The sequence below is a fragment of the Ammospiza nelsoni genome, chromosome 8 (assembly GCF_027579445.1).
Source record: "Ammospiza nelsoni isolate bAmmNel1 chromosome 8, bAmmNel1.pri, whole genome shotgun sequence".
Taxonomy (NCBI): domain Eukaryota; kingdom Metazoa; phylum Chordata; class Aves; order Passeriformes; family Passerellidae; genus Ammospiza; species Ammospiza nelsoni.
This window is the reverse complement of record NC_080640.1, coordinates 29,669,332-29,682,781: the sequence shown is the minus strand read 5'-3', so window position 1 is coordinate 29,682,781 and position 13,450 is coordinate 29,669,332. Positions and strand designations below refer to the sequence as shown.

Below are 13,450 nucleotides of genomic sequence, written 5' to 3'. Positions count from 1 at the left end.
ATCATGGGGTACAGAAGTGATGGAGGCCTTACAAAACCCATCTCTGGGGTAGCCAGCTTCAGGAATCAAGCTGCAAGTGGGGATGACATTAAACCTCAGTAAATCCACACTACCCTGCATCCATTGTTTTTCTCTTTTTCTAGCACTCTGTATTTCAGAAAAATAGATATTTAAAAGTTCATGCTAAATTCTCTGGACCACTGTTATACAAGTTTCCTTATGGCTGAGGTAGAAATCCTCCTTTGTGAGGAGAGTGTGCACCTCTATTAGCACCACTGTGCAAGCTGTAGTTTGCAAATGCGGTGGGAGGCTTTGCTCATGCTAATTTGGGCTCAGTCATGCACCTCTTTTCCTCTTTTACATGCAAATAGCAGCTGTGTCAGTCTCTGGGATGCCTGCTTGTTCCTTTAACGGAGAGATTCCAGTTCATACCTTCACCCAGTGCATTTGTGCGTGGGCAGGGGTATAGCGCACTGGTACAGTTGCTGACAAGGGAAGAGCTGTGACGGAGGTTGGAACGAGTTAGTGAAATAGAGAAGTCTTGAAAGAAGACACTGAGCTTTTCTTGTGTGTTTTCATTTATTAAAAAAAAAAAGAAGAAAAAAAGATGTGGGAGTGGAGAAGAGCAGAGATCTACACAAAATGAGAATCCATAATCCTGCCCCCATAAAAAGGGATCTCTTGACTCTCTCGAGTGCCAGAGAGATCCATTTCTTTCTTCTAACCCAAAGGGTTCTGGCAGCAGTGGTGAGGCTGGAGCACATCAGCCACCAGCCTGTGTAGCTGGGATGGCTGTGGGCTGAGTGCAGCTGCTTGGATTCCTCATGGTGGTGCCCTGGTGCTGAGGGAGCTGGGCTGGTGAGCTGCCCTGTGCAGGCATCATGCTCCAGAGGGTCCCTGGCCTTGCCAAGCCACGGGCTGTCCTGTGCTCTGCTCTCCCAGGGTTTTACGTGGCGGTGTGCAGCACAGCTGCCCTGCTGGGAAGACAAGGAAGTTCATTTGCTTGGACCAACAGGCAAATTGAGTACAAAGCATGATGTTATATATGATGTTATTTCTTCCTCTGTCTTCAGCCTTCTCCTCTGCTTTATGGTTATGGCTACCTGAACCTCTCCTGCGCTTGTCACAGAAGTCAGTGCAAAATTAATCAGGTGAAATAATTTCTATGACATCACTTCTGATGCTGTTGAGTTTACTGAAGAAAGTTGGTATTAATACCATGCAGGCCACAGAATGTAAGTGTTGTATGTGGAGCAGTTTAAAAGAATGTTTCATTTAAGGTGCAAGGATTTCCAGAAGTTTGGAGTACAAAATTTTCTAAGAAGGTCAGCTCAAAAAAATATTATATCCCTGTGAAGTTCTCAGTTAAATCTGTGGGCAGCTTGTCACAAGGGTTCTCAGAAGATGGCACCTCACCTATTGGAAAGCTCTGGCCCATGTTTGTTTTCTCCCACCAAAAGACTGCTCTGATGTTAGTGCCACAGATTCAGGACTCAGTGTATAGCCAGGATTCAGTTTGCATTTGCTTCCTTGTGTAAAATGATAACTGTGAGATATGTCTCTGACCTGTTTTATTATCTACTTTATCATATTCCCTGTGTGTGTGTGTGTGTGTGTGTGCAGGTGGCAGAGGTGGGATCAGGGATAGAAACACATGTGCATGCATAGTAATGGCATCAAAGTGATTCCATCTTTGTGTAGGAAAGGCCCTTAAACCCCTCTCTAGCCTCTCCACTGATCCATGGGGAAACAAGGCTGTGACCTGTAGAGTTTCACTGACTTCAGGTTTGACAACACTACATTAAGTGGGTAATATGTTGTGACATAACAGGACAGAATTCTGGCCCTAGTAGTGACTGTGGATTTTGGTATTGATTTTGGAAGTATTTTAGGATTTCAGCTGTAGAAATTAGTGGCAAATTCCATGATGAAATAATCTAGCTGTTTCCTATCAAACAGGCTCTTCAGCAACATGACTATTCCAGAAAATGCCTTTCAAATGGAACATCTTGAGTTATTGACCCCACAAAGACATACATGCATACAATAGAATTACTTCCTGTCTATTTAACATTCACGTGTAACAATGTGGGTGGGTCTGGTTATGTTGCTCTCCACCATAATGACAATTTATCCAAACCAATTTGTTGCCTGGCCTAAATTTTGCAAAAACACCTGGTCTTTAAAGCCTTTTGAGAAAGGGTGATATTTGCACCTGACATGTCCACAAGTAACTTAGATCAAGTTATTGATCGGTCCTGTGTATGTCGCTTTCCAGTGGGAGGATGAGATGGAGAGGCCAATCCGTTACTGCAGCCATCTACCACTGGAAAGCAATAGCACTAATGATACAGCTTTTCAATAGCTGATTTATATTATCCTGCAGGCAACAAGAACTCATGATTTTGTCACTGTACTGTTAAAAGGAACACTCCCAAATGCTGGCAGGCCCCAAATCTGACCCACTGTAACACAGCTGCTGTGTTATGAGCTGGGGAAAACTGAACAAAACCCCACAAGTCCTCCAGAGTATGGTCTGGACAAGGTCTTTGCTCACTGGGCAATGGATCTTGTGAACCCCCAGTTCATGAAAGGCTCGTTCTAGGGAGTGATTCCTGTTAAGATTTGCTTTAGTTCTATCAGTTGTTCCCTGGCATTGTGCTACCCAGAGGGGAGGATGGAGTCACAGTTGTTTCTCTGGGCAAATACTGCACTTGGAATCTCAGTGACTGACTGCTGGTTTGGTGGTGATTAATGAGAACTATGTGTCAGTGGCTATAAATGAGAGGCTGGTTCCCCTCTTCTTCCATCTAGTGATAGGAGTAGCTTGGGTAGCACAGAGGAAGCGTGTGCAGAATCCAGCACGGAGCAGAGCTCCTGAGGGAGAGAGCAGCAGCAGTGAGGAGCTGAGTTTGCAGGAGAAGGCTTTTGATGAACCATGCAAGAGCTGGTCTGGGCAGTCAGTGGGCACAGCCCCATCCTCTCTTTGGGTCATGTTTGAACATGGCTACAGTCACATCAGCTCAGTGAGGCTGAGGTCTTGTTTTGGGCACTCCTATCAACAGCCATGAGGGAAAGGCTGTGTGAGAGCAGCCAGGCACTGAGACAGGGGAATGGAGATGTCGTGTGGAGCTCTGTATGCTCAGATGGGCTGGCCTGCAAGGACAAGCATTGTGTTTTCTGGACTTGTACACACCCTGTTTTCACACAAATATTTCATGTAGATTTGGAAAATGCAATAGCTGCTGAGCGTATTTTACACAGTCACAGCCTAGTGACTGAAGGATCCACTAATTAAGAAGCCTCTAATTAGGCTTTTAAATGATAAAATGTAATGGCTGTAGTGCAGCTGTTGTAAACTATAGAGTAAATTATATCCAGTTGAAAGAGGCCTTAATTATGTAATTATATAACATACTCTAAAGACTTAGAAAGATAAAAGAATTTTTAGTATCTGCAATTAAAAAAAACAAGGGAGTAACAGTAGAGCTCTTAAACCAATGAAAGCAAGGAAATTCAAAGTTAATCTGAAAAGCTGTGCTGGTACTTTCTTTTATTCTCATGTTGTTCTAATTTTTGGAGGGTTGTTTTTGTTCTTTTTGTTTTCATGATGGAGGAGATAAAGAAGTATTGTCAACCAGGAGTTTATGTCCCCTGCTTTTGTTTTTCTTGCTTTTATAGGTCCATGTACAGCATTGATGATACTCAGCAAACCTTCTGAGGCTTCATTTTTGCAGAAATCCCTAGCAAGAACACACTTATTAGCCAGCTTGTCTCCTTGCATTCTGATTTACAGAATGGTTGGTTGTTACACATGATTTTCTGAAGTCAACAGGACTCAAATGTTGGTCACATTTGGCCCTTGGAGTTTAGGCCACATCTAGCCTGCATGTTTTTGGTGCAATGTTGGCAGCCATTTTCCATGCTGGACTTACCAAGTGGAGGAAAGGGTTTGGATATATCTGGGGCAATTCAGCTAAGTGGAGATTGCCCTCTGGGCTTCTTTTTTACAGGGTTTAGTTCTGCTGCACTGAAACAGAGGAGAATTTAGCCCTTGCCCACACTGGGGCTGGGCCAGACTCCAGTCTGCTTAGCCCTTAGACACCAGCACTCTTCCCCTCAGCCCAGCTCTGTCTGACAGTGCTGCCTTGGGAACCTCACCAGCTCTGTCTCCAAACCTGCATCTGCTCTCAGCCTCCCTTCTTACCCAGCCCTGTCTGCTGCTCTTCCTTGCCCTCTCAAATCACTGCTGATGTACTGCAGTGAGCAGATGCCTCTTGATAGAGAAAAGGAAAGATGTCTCTGATGTGAGCCTGGTGGCTTTGCTCATCTCTTGCCAGTTCTTTTCATTTCTTCAATTATTGCTCCTCAGGACAAGGGCTGTGCTTTTTGTGTCTGTGAGCTGCAACCATGTAGAAGATACGGGCTGTAGGCTGGGTTGTGGAGAGAGCTTTGCTCCTACAGCTGTTCTTAGGGGCTGGCCTTCACAGCTGCAGGACCAAGCACCCCATGACAGTCAAAGGAGTAGTGCTTTTCTTGCTTATTCCAGCCACATCCAAGTATTTTTATCTGGAAATGTCACAGTGAGGGAAATAAGGAATACAGATCTCATAGTAAATTTTTATGGCTGATTAATTAGCCCAAAGAGTATTAAATTGTGCTAATGTAGTTTGCCTCTTCGATGCTGTCTTTTGACTTCAATGGAACTAAATACATGCTTAAAGTTAACTACATGCCTAAGTGCTGTGGTGAATCGGGGCCTAGGGCATTAATTAGAACTTGGCTCAGATTTACTTTCAAGGCTTTTCCCCCTCTTTTTTTTTTCTTTTTTTTTACTCTTCAGCGCTCAGCAGTTTAATTGGTATGCAGATGTTCCCCTTTATTGCTGGCAGAGGCCTCTGTCACTGTTCTGAAGGTACTCAGACTTCAAGGCTGGTACAGTGGGCAGGAAGAAACCCCCCCTGAGGGCTTTCAAGCTTTGTGGGAAATAATGATATATGAGACAGGGATTCCTTTGGAACCTGAAGGGAACATGACAGACAGAATAATATGGGAGGAAAACATTGTCTTCACAATTGAGACTGATGGTCTCATCTTGTCTCCTTGTTATTGTTACCAACCAAGACTGAGATGAGCTTTCTTATGAAGAACTTCATTTTGTGGCAGGTTCTGTATGTTGGGCACACTGCGCTCAGTGGTAGCTTTCCATCCAAAGTACAGATATTGACAGGCTCTGAGGAACCCTTTGAGGTGGTGGTTTAGCTTAAAACCTAAAATTCCTTCCAGCATTGAGATGCATTTTGTCAGGAATGACAGTTGCAATTTGATAATCTTTTACCACTTTGCCTGCCCATGTGAAGAGTTGTTGGGCACAGGAGTGTCAGCTTTATGAATCAGATTTTCTCACACTTTATTAATTTCACTTTCCAGTGGTTAGTGCATGTTTTAAAGAGACAATTGATTTGTACGGATCTGTGTAGGATGGAGCAAAGCTGGAACTAAAGCAGCAATGCAAGTTGACAGCAATGCAATAGCTCTAATTGACAGACACCAAAGGCACTATTTAAAGCAACATCTCCTCTGATGTTTAGGTTAAAAATGACCCTCAATTTGTCCTCAGGTTGCTATGTCCAAAAAGAAATGCTTTTATGTGTGCTCGTTTCAAATGGATTAGCCAAAAAATCAAGTGCTCATTTTCTATACTTTTATTTTCAAGTTAGAGATGATTCAAACTGCTCTTGTGCAAGGTACTGGAAGATGGCGGTTTCTGAACTCCTCCAGTGTAAAAGCTGTCTTTCAGGGGATGCTTTGCACATGTGAGATTTCTGTTAGTATTTTTTGGCACCCACAGTTTGCATTCCAGCTAATGAGGAAGAAGGACTAATACACATAGTGTATGTTGTGGGTGCAAAAATGCAAGTAGAAATTACACCCAACGTGGAAAGAGCTAGGAAAATGTACCTTCTTGCATGTGAGCAGGGCAGGTTAGGAAACATCATCTTGCTTTTACAATTGTCTGTTACTCTTTACATTTCTGGAGAACTGGGATCTTGCTGTTAATCTTACAAAAATAGATGCTGTGGTGAAGCCTCAGGCATGAATAAAATTGGATGTTAATCTTAAAGCAGATTTTTTACAGCTATGCACTCAGAGCAGTGAATCCAAATGATTTTGGAAACTCTGTGGTTTTTACTTATTTAGATCAAAATGCTGTGAGGAAAAAGGTCAGTGGCACAGGTACATATTGTAACATTTGGGGCTGCTGAAAGTTGGGCAGATAAGCACAGCAAATATTAGACATCTGACTTGACACAAATAATAGGCAAAGCTGAAAAAAGCCTGCTGACAAGAGGAGTGGGTGTTGGTGGGTGACTTGCTGCAGTTTTAGAGCTGTTAAGTGTAGGTTTTTTAGCATTTTCATTATTTAAAAGTGGAGTGGTAGTTGCTTCACTCCTTCTGAAAAGTTACTAATTTACTCTGAAATATAGGGTAAGCCACAATGATTTAACAGGTTTGTAATGTGCTTTAGAGTGACTTTAAGTAAGATACCCTCCTTCTCTCTGAGCTTCCCACTGTCTCAGCTCTGCCCTCACTCCTTTCTCTGTGTACATCTGCACCACAATGCAAAGCAAGGGCTGCCCCATGCATGACTATCATCTGTATCCTGTGTCAGCTGGAGTGCCTGCATGGCTGTGACCACTGGTGCTCATGCAGCTTTGCCTCATTGCCAGGGCTCAGAAAGACTGCCAGGCTGAGCTGGCTATGTTTGGATATTGGGAATAGCCAGGCTGAGCTAGCTATGTTTGGATATTGGGAATGGCAGCTTGGACTATGGAGTGGTTCAAAAGCTGCTGCTCTGCAGGTGGACAGCCCTTTCTTGGAGGAGCCCTGACATAGAGTCTGCCTCTTGCCTAATGCATGGAAAGTGCCTAGTGGAGCCTGGCCAAGGGCTGGGATTAAGGTCCCCAGGATATTCCTGGGATACAGGCAGCATTAATTAATCTGTGGTCCTCTGTGTCTGGTTCAGAGAAAGCAGCTGGGTTGTATTCCTGAGGGGCTGTCCAAGAAGGGAGGCAGCTGTAGGGATGGAAGGTGCTCAGGACATTCTCTTCTGTTGTCAGGCTGAGGAGCCATGCCTATGCCAGGATGCTTCAGCTGCAGGCCTTTTGCATGGATGGTATTTATTCTGGTGCCTGGCTGAGAAGGAGCTGGGCCTGCATTTACTCAGAGATCTCTAGTGGTTTGTGGTAAGGAATTGGGACCTGGGGCTGAAGCCACAACCTCCAGGACCAAACCACAGACTTTACACAGCTGCCAAGGCCTGCCGATTTACCTCCCCTGCTGAAAGTCTGTCATCACACAGCTCTTGCACTTCTGTCTGCTGTGGTCATTATTGGTGGAAGGAAGAATCTGTTTTGTTCAATATAGTAATGATGTCTAGCTCAGTTTAATTTTATTAGCTGCTGCTGATTTGTTCCTATTCAGTGCATCCATGGATTTGTTTAGTGTAATGTGGAGGGGTGTGGGTCAGAGACAGAGACAACACACATTCTATGGTCCTTGTGACAAACAGCCCTGAGTTTATTCCCACAGCTCCTTTTATAGGAACTCAAATTTCCCTAGGAATGGGATTCATTGAGGTCTTAGCACCATGCAGCTCTCTGGCCAATGATACATCTGCATTTAGGGCTGAATGATGCTGGCTGGGGGTCCCTGTGTAGATTTGAATCCAACCTATCCTTGCCCACCCAGGGACTGTAATGCTACAGTTTAGTATCAATAATCAAGGGTAGGAATCTTGAATGGAAAGCTAGGTGAAAATTCTGAGTTTGTGGAGGACTCCAGGATTTGTTTTGCTCTTCTTTGTTTCCCTGTTCTGGGAGGTGTGAAGTACACTTGTCCATTCATAACTGGAACTATTCAAGATGAACAGGCCTGAAAGGGCACTATAAGTTTCTCTTGCTGTCTGGTGTAGTAAAGGTCTTGTCTTCCAGCAAACATTGTGAGTGAAAGCTTTTGTTACAAGGAGAGGTGGTAAGTTTGTGTGCTCAACTTCTATTTGGAAGAATATTTTGATGTGAAACCTTTCTTTTTCCAGAGGTTTGAGCCAACTGCTTTTGATCTGGGAGCTTACAGAATGGGTAAGTGCAGCTATGTTGGGCTGGGTAGATGTCTCCCTCAGGGATTTGTGCATGGATCTCTCCTTGGCCTGAACTGGAGAAGGGCAAGAGTTTGTTCACTTTTACCTTCTGTCCCTAAGAAAAATGAATGCTGTTCTATAAAGCTATAATTTCTTCCCAAGCAGATGATGACTAAAGAAGGCCTGAACTGAGTATAGATAATCTTATATTTACTTGAAATGAATGTAGCTCATAACTCTTATTTTAGCACCAATCTGGAACACTACTGTGAGCAGATTTACGTCTGCCTCTTCCCTACCTTGGCATTCTGGCATTTATGCACTCACTGCACTGGTAGTGACATTCTTGCAGTGACACTTGGGAGTTTAATGGAGCCCAAGTGTCTGAAAGGTGAGTAGGTAAAAGGTGGGTACTTTGAGATCCAAACCTATTCCTTTTGTGTGCTCCACAATCTTATTTTAGTTCTTAAAGATAGTTTCATTCTTCTGATACTAAGAGTCAGCCCTGATTTCAGTATGTGAATCATCAGGAGAGTTATTAACTATTTTCTAGCTGCATGGTCCTTTGTTGCAGCACTGAAAATACCTAACTTCAACCATGTGTTTTTAGATTAGATACTCACAGGAAGCCTTTTCTGTGATTATAGAAGAGAACATTTAATCTGGAAGTCATTGAGAGAAACCAATAAAGAATTTCCTTGATGTGATTTTTGGAGTTACTTGCTGGAATTGAATTGCATGGTTTTGGGTATTGGAAATAAGGGCACTTGAAAGCTCTAAGAAGCTTAAATGTAGGTGATAATGAAAATGTTATTGGTATTTATAGGTCAGTCGATAATGTCAGCATATTAAAGTGATATGAAATATCTCCTTGATTTCATGGACAGTGCATTACTTTATATAGTTTATTTTAATAACATGATCCTTGATATACACTGATGATAAGTTTAGCTTTATAAAAATTTTTTTAGTAATCCAATTGCCCTGAAATGCCATATCAAAAGTATGTTTATTACAGAACAAGAACAGTTGCTCTCTGCCAGTGTTATCTCTATGAAAGCAACCTAAGCTAAGAAAGCACATTTGGGAAAAACGTGCCAAGCAGAGGTGGTTGGTTTTTTTTTTCTTTTGTTAGACTTTCTGGGAACATTCATTAATAGTTGGAAATGTGGTTTTTCAACTAAATTTCTTTCACCCAGATTATATGCAAATTGCAGAATTCTTCAAGCATAAAGTCATATGCCACGAGTATGATATTAGCATTTCTTTTAATAAAAATAACTTTGAAATAGGTACCTTGTTTGGTGAATTGCCTTCCTTATCATTCATCACTGTGTAACATCTTTGTAGAATGACAGTAACTGGAAGGAAGGAAGGAAAATACTGGACAGTGTTTCTTGGAACTGAGATTGGCAGAGGTGTGCCTTTCTGGAAAAGAAATGCTGATTTTGGTTCTTTATTTTGTCCTGGCCTTTTAATGCTGTTGTGTACTGAAAGAAAAGAATAAAAGTGATCACTAGATGAGCTGTGAGTTCCCTTTGGACCAGACTTTGGGAGTCTCTGCTCTGACATGTATTTTGCGGTTACTTTATCCTGAGGGACTTTATTCACAAAATCTCAGAACATATTCTTCCAATAAGATTTCACATAGTTCGATAAATGTTTGGATAAATTTCATACCATCTTATCAAAGCAGACAATAGTTCTTTCTTGAGGAACTGAGCTTAAGTGAAATGCTCATTTATGTTGGTGGAATAATAATTAAGAGTACAAGATCCAAATCAGTGCTTTGTTATTCTGTTGCAGGAGTAGGCTGAATCAAGCCTCTGTCAAGAGCCACTGCTGAAATACTGAATTAAAATATCCAAGACCAGCACATCAGGAGGATAGCCTTCTGCCAAGAATGGTGTGGAGGTATACCTTGTTCACAGAAGCTCTGGAAACATCCTCAGACTTGGACAGACACGGTGCATCCTCAGAAGGCAGACATGTTGCTGCTCTCTGAGGACTGCACACTCTGTGTTCATGACTGATGGAAATAATGCCCAGTTTTGGGGGAGCTTGGTGGTATGGGAGACAGTCACAGCAGCTCTGATAGAGTGGTTTATCACTTTCTTGTGGAGCCAGGTGCAGCTTCTGTTCTCTTTTGCACCCACAAATCTGGTATAATATTAATTAGATTGTTGATTGTCATTAGGTTTCATTAGTGAAGATCCATAAAACAAAAAAAAGGGAATGGTTCCATAGTCATGCTAAAACTTGGTATGTCATTTATACAAAAGGGGGTGAACAGAGATTGGTAACCATGAAACACTACTTTTCCAGAAATATGAAATGTTTAGGTAAAATCTAACAGAAAATTGATTGCTGCCTGATAAAATGGTGTCTCTTCCCTTCTAAATAGGTTTGATCATTTCCTTTGTGCAAGCCCTGCATCTTCACCTAGATTCCCTCCCAGGCAGCTACAGTGGATCTGCTCACCAAGGGAATTTGTCCCACTGGATTCCTTTTTTTTTTTTTTTTTTTTCTGTGCAGTTGAATGAAAAGTGTGTGCCTTTTGAAGAACAGCAACTGAAAGAAATATTGATGACTGCCAGGGCATCTACAGAAAAAGATAAGAAAATTACTCTAGTACAACAGTGAAAACAAAGGGGCTTTGTTAACACTTTCTTGTAGGTTGTATATATTAATAGTAACAAGTAAAGTTTTGTATTTTTTCAGAGAAACACACAAGGCCTTGAATTGTATTGTTTTAATTGCAACTAACTGAATGAATTAAGTGGAAAATCGCACACAGTACTTTGATTGTCTAATTCTCTGTATGTGAGGCTTTGGGAACAGTTTGTTATTCTAAAAGAACAGCACTAACCAGAAATCAGCCAACATGTAATTGCTAGGCTGAGGGGCAGTTTGGGGAAAGCTGATACTTATTTATACATTATTAAATAAAATCACATAATATGAGGATCATCTCTCACTGCCTCCACACTTCATACATTACTCATCTTCCTAAATTTCATGGTTTTGTACTCCCTTAGTACTTTGCTGCTTATAACCAGTGCAGGCATCAAAACCACCCACATCCAGGAAAGGAGATGCCTTTGCATTTGTTATGATGGCAGATTTGGTTATCGGACTCATCAAAGATTACGAACCTTCAGTTCAAGGAAAGGAATCTTGACTCAAGTTTTAAAGGTTGTTTTCAGTACCTAAAATACACCCGGGCACCTGGGACTGTTCAGGTGGCTGAAACTCTGGCTGGTGTTTCCACTTGACTATGTACATTTAGAGATTCACAGTCAGCCAGTAACCTAAGTAGAAGACTTAAGAGCAATTTTGGCATTCAATTTGACAGAGTTCCCAAAAAATAAATCATTTATGTAATTCCCATCAGTTTTGGTAAGAATCAGGTAACTTCTGGTTACCTCCAGTGATCATCACTGCTCACTTGTACCTTACTCCCATAGGAAACAGCCACTTGCAAGACACAGAGAGGAGATAGATGGTGATGGGACTCATGAAGAAGGTAAACTAGTACTTAGTTCTCAGTGGTTTTGGCTATTTCAGCTCTCCTGGAGGATGGATGGAGCTGCCATTTGTTCCTTTAGCACAAATTTGAGGGCTTTCTTCTTGGAAAGCAAGGTCTATTTCAGAGGACACAGAAGCAGTGTCCTTTTGCCATGTAACAAGGGATTGGGTAATTCTGGCCTCACAAGTGAGATGAATGTCTTACAGACCACGAGGCCCTTGATGATCTGCAGCAGAGAATCTGTGGATGGGAAGGTGTGCCAGCACCTGGGGAGATGGCACTGCTGGACGCATCTTTGGACTTGCTGAGCTGCTATATGCAATGATATTCATGCTGTACAAACAAACCCCGCTATTGAACCACTTAAACACTGTTTATGCAACCTCAAAATGGTAGAGGCTTGATTTTATTACTTCATCTCCAGGCTTGTTGAAATTTACATGTCCACACTGAAGTGGTGTGAAGATTAAATTGCTAATCCTAGTTACCAGTATAGACTGTTGCACAGAAGGTGCCTGAGAGGTGGAACTGGGCAGCGTTCAGCTTTGCACAGCTCTTGCCAAGAGTTATTTGGTATCCCTGTCACTGTTTTTTGAAGTCCAAAAATATTTTTCCCCAAATAACCTATTTTTCTGCAAGGGAACACAGCTGCATTTATGAAAGGTCTTGGCTTTTACAGTAAGTCTGGTTTGTATCGTTTCTTCTCTCTATGTATGTTGTCTGCATAAGTACCAACAGTCATAATGAAAAACACAGTTTTGTTACAGGAATTTTTAACAGTGGTTTTCAGTAGTTTAGAAAACATTGGAGCTACTTCCAACAAATGAAAAAAATCAAAACAAAGCAGCTTTGAAAATGCTGATACATTTTGGCAGATAAATCTTTGGGTTTCACCCTGCTCTATTATTCTTTCTGTGATACTAAAACCAACATAAAGCATTATTGATTTCAACCAGGTCAACAGAAGATACCATATGGCTTTCACCCCACTGTCCCCTGCACTGGGGGACTAAAACTCGGCTGTGCTCTTGTGCAGCCTTTGGCTGGGTGTTCTGAGACAGTTTCTATTCAGTGCTTGTGTGCAGTGTTAAAGCTGTCTTCACTGCACCTCTTTTTCCAGCATGACATAGGAAGTTTCCTGGCTTGAATTCTCAATCACAAAACTCATATGGGAAGCACTCAAAATGTAAGCCCTTTCAAACCCTTGTGAGTTCACAGCATTTAAAGATAAGAGCACAGTATTGCCAAGAAATGTGTCTTGTTGAGGCCCACAATTAACTTTATCAAAAGAAGGAATCTTATTTTTGCCTGCTGCAGATAGAGGTTGAATCTCAAAGCAGCCTAAAGTTAGAGATAGCATCTGGTTCAGATCACGATATGATGAAAGATTCAGGTTAATTAGTATTTATTCTTAGTTGATAGTTATTCCTTTTGGCTTCAGCTAACAAGCAGGATTTGGAGTCCCACAAAGTTGTGTCTCCTGGGATGAGAGATGAATGAGGGAGACGGTCTCCATGGTGAAAATGTATTTAGGGATGGGAATGTCAGTAAGAAAAACTGGCCATTGCTTTGGGTTCTGATAGCCTGAAGGGAGGATGCTCTGAGGGATGACTCAGTGCCAGCAGGGAGGGTGGGATGTAGGCATGGACTGAGGCACCCCATGGGGCCGTGGACAGGGGGAGGTGCCCTGGTTCCCTGCTCGATACAGTGTCCTCACATGCCCCTGCCCGCACAACCCCTGTCCGCCGCCAGTTGCCCTAACTGGGTGGTTTTGGCCACAG

General features: G+C 42.3%; 1 long non-coding RNA gene across 1 annotated transcript in view; it reads left to right on the top strand.

The window, feature by feature from the left end:
• Positions 1-11,445: 11,445 nt before the first annotated feature.
• Positions 11,446-13,450, top strand: part of LOC132075966 (uncharacterized) — a 46,335-nt gene continuing 44,330 nt past the window's right edge. The window contains exon 1 of the long non-coding RNA XR_009418858.1: positions 11,446-11,666. This is a non-coding gene — a long non-coding RNA (uncharacterized LOC132075966). The remainder of the gene's footprint in view (positions 11,667-13,450) is intronic.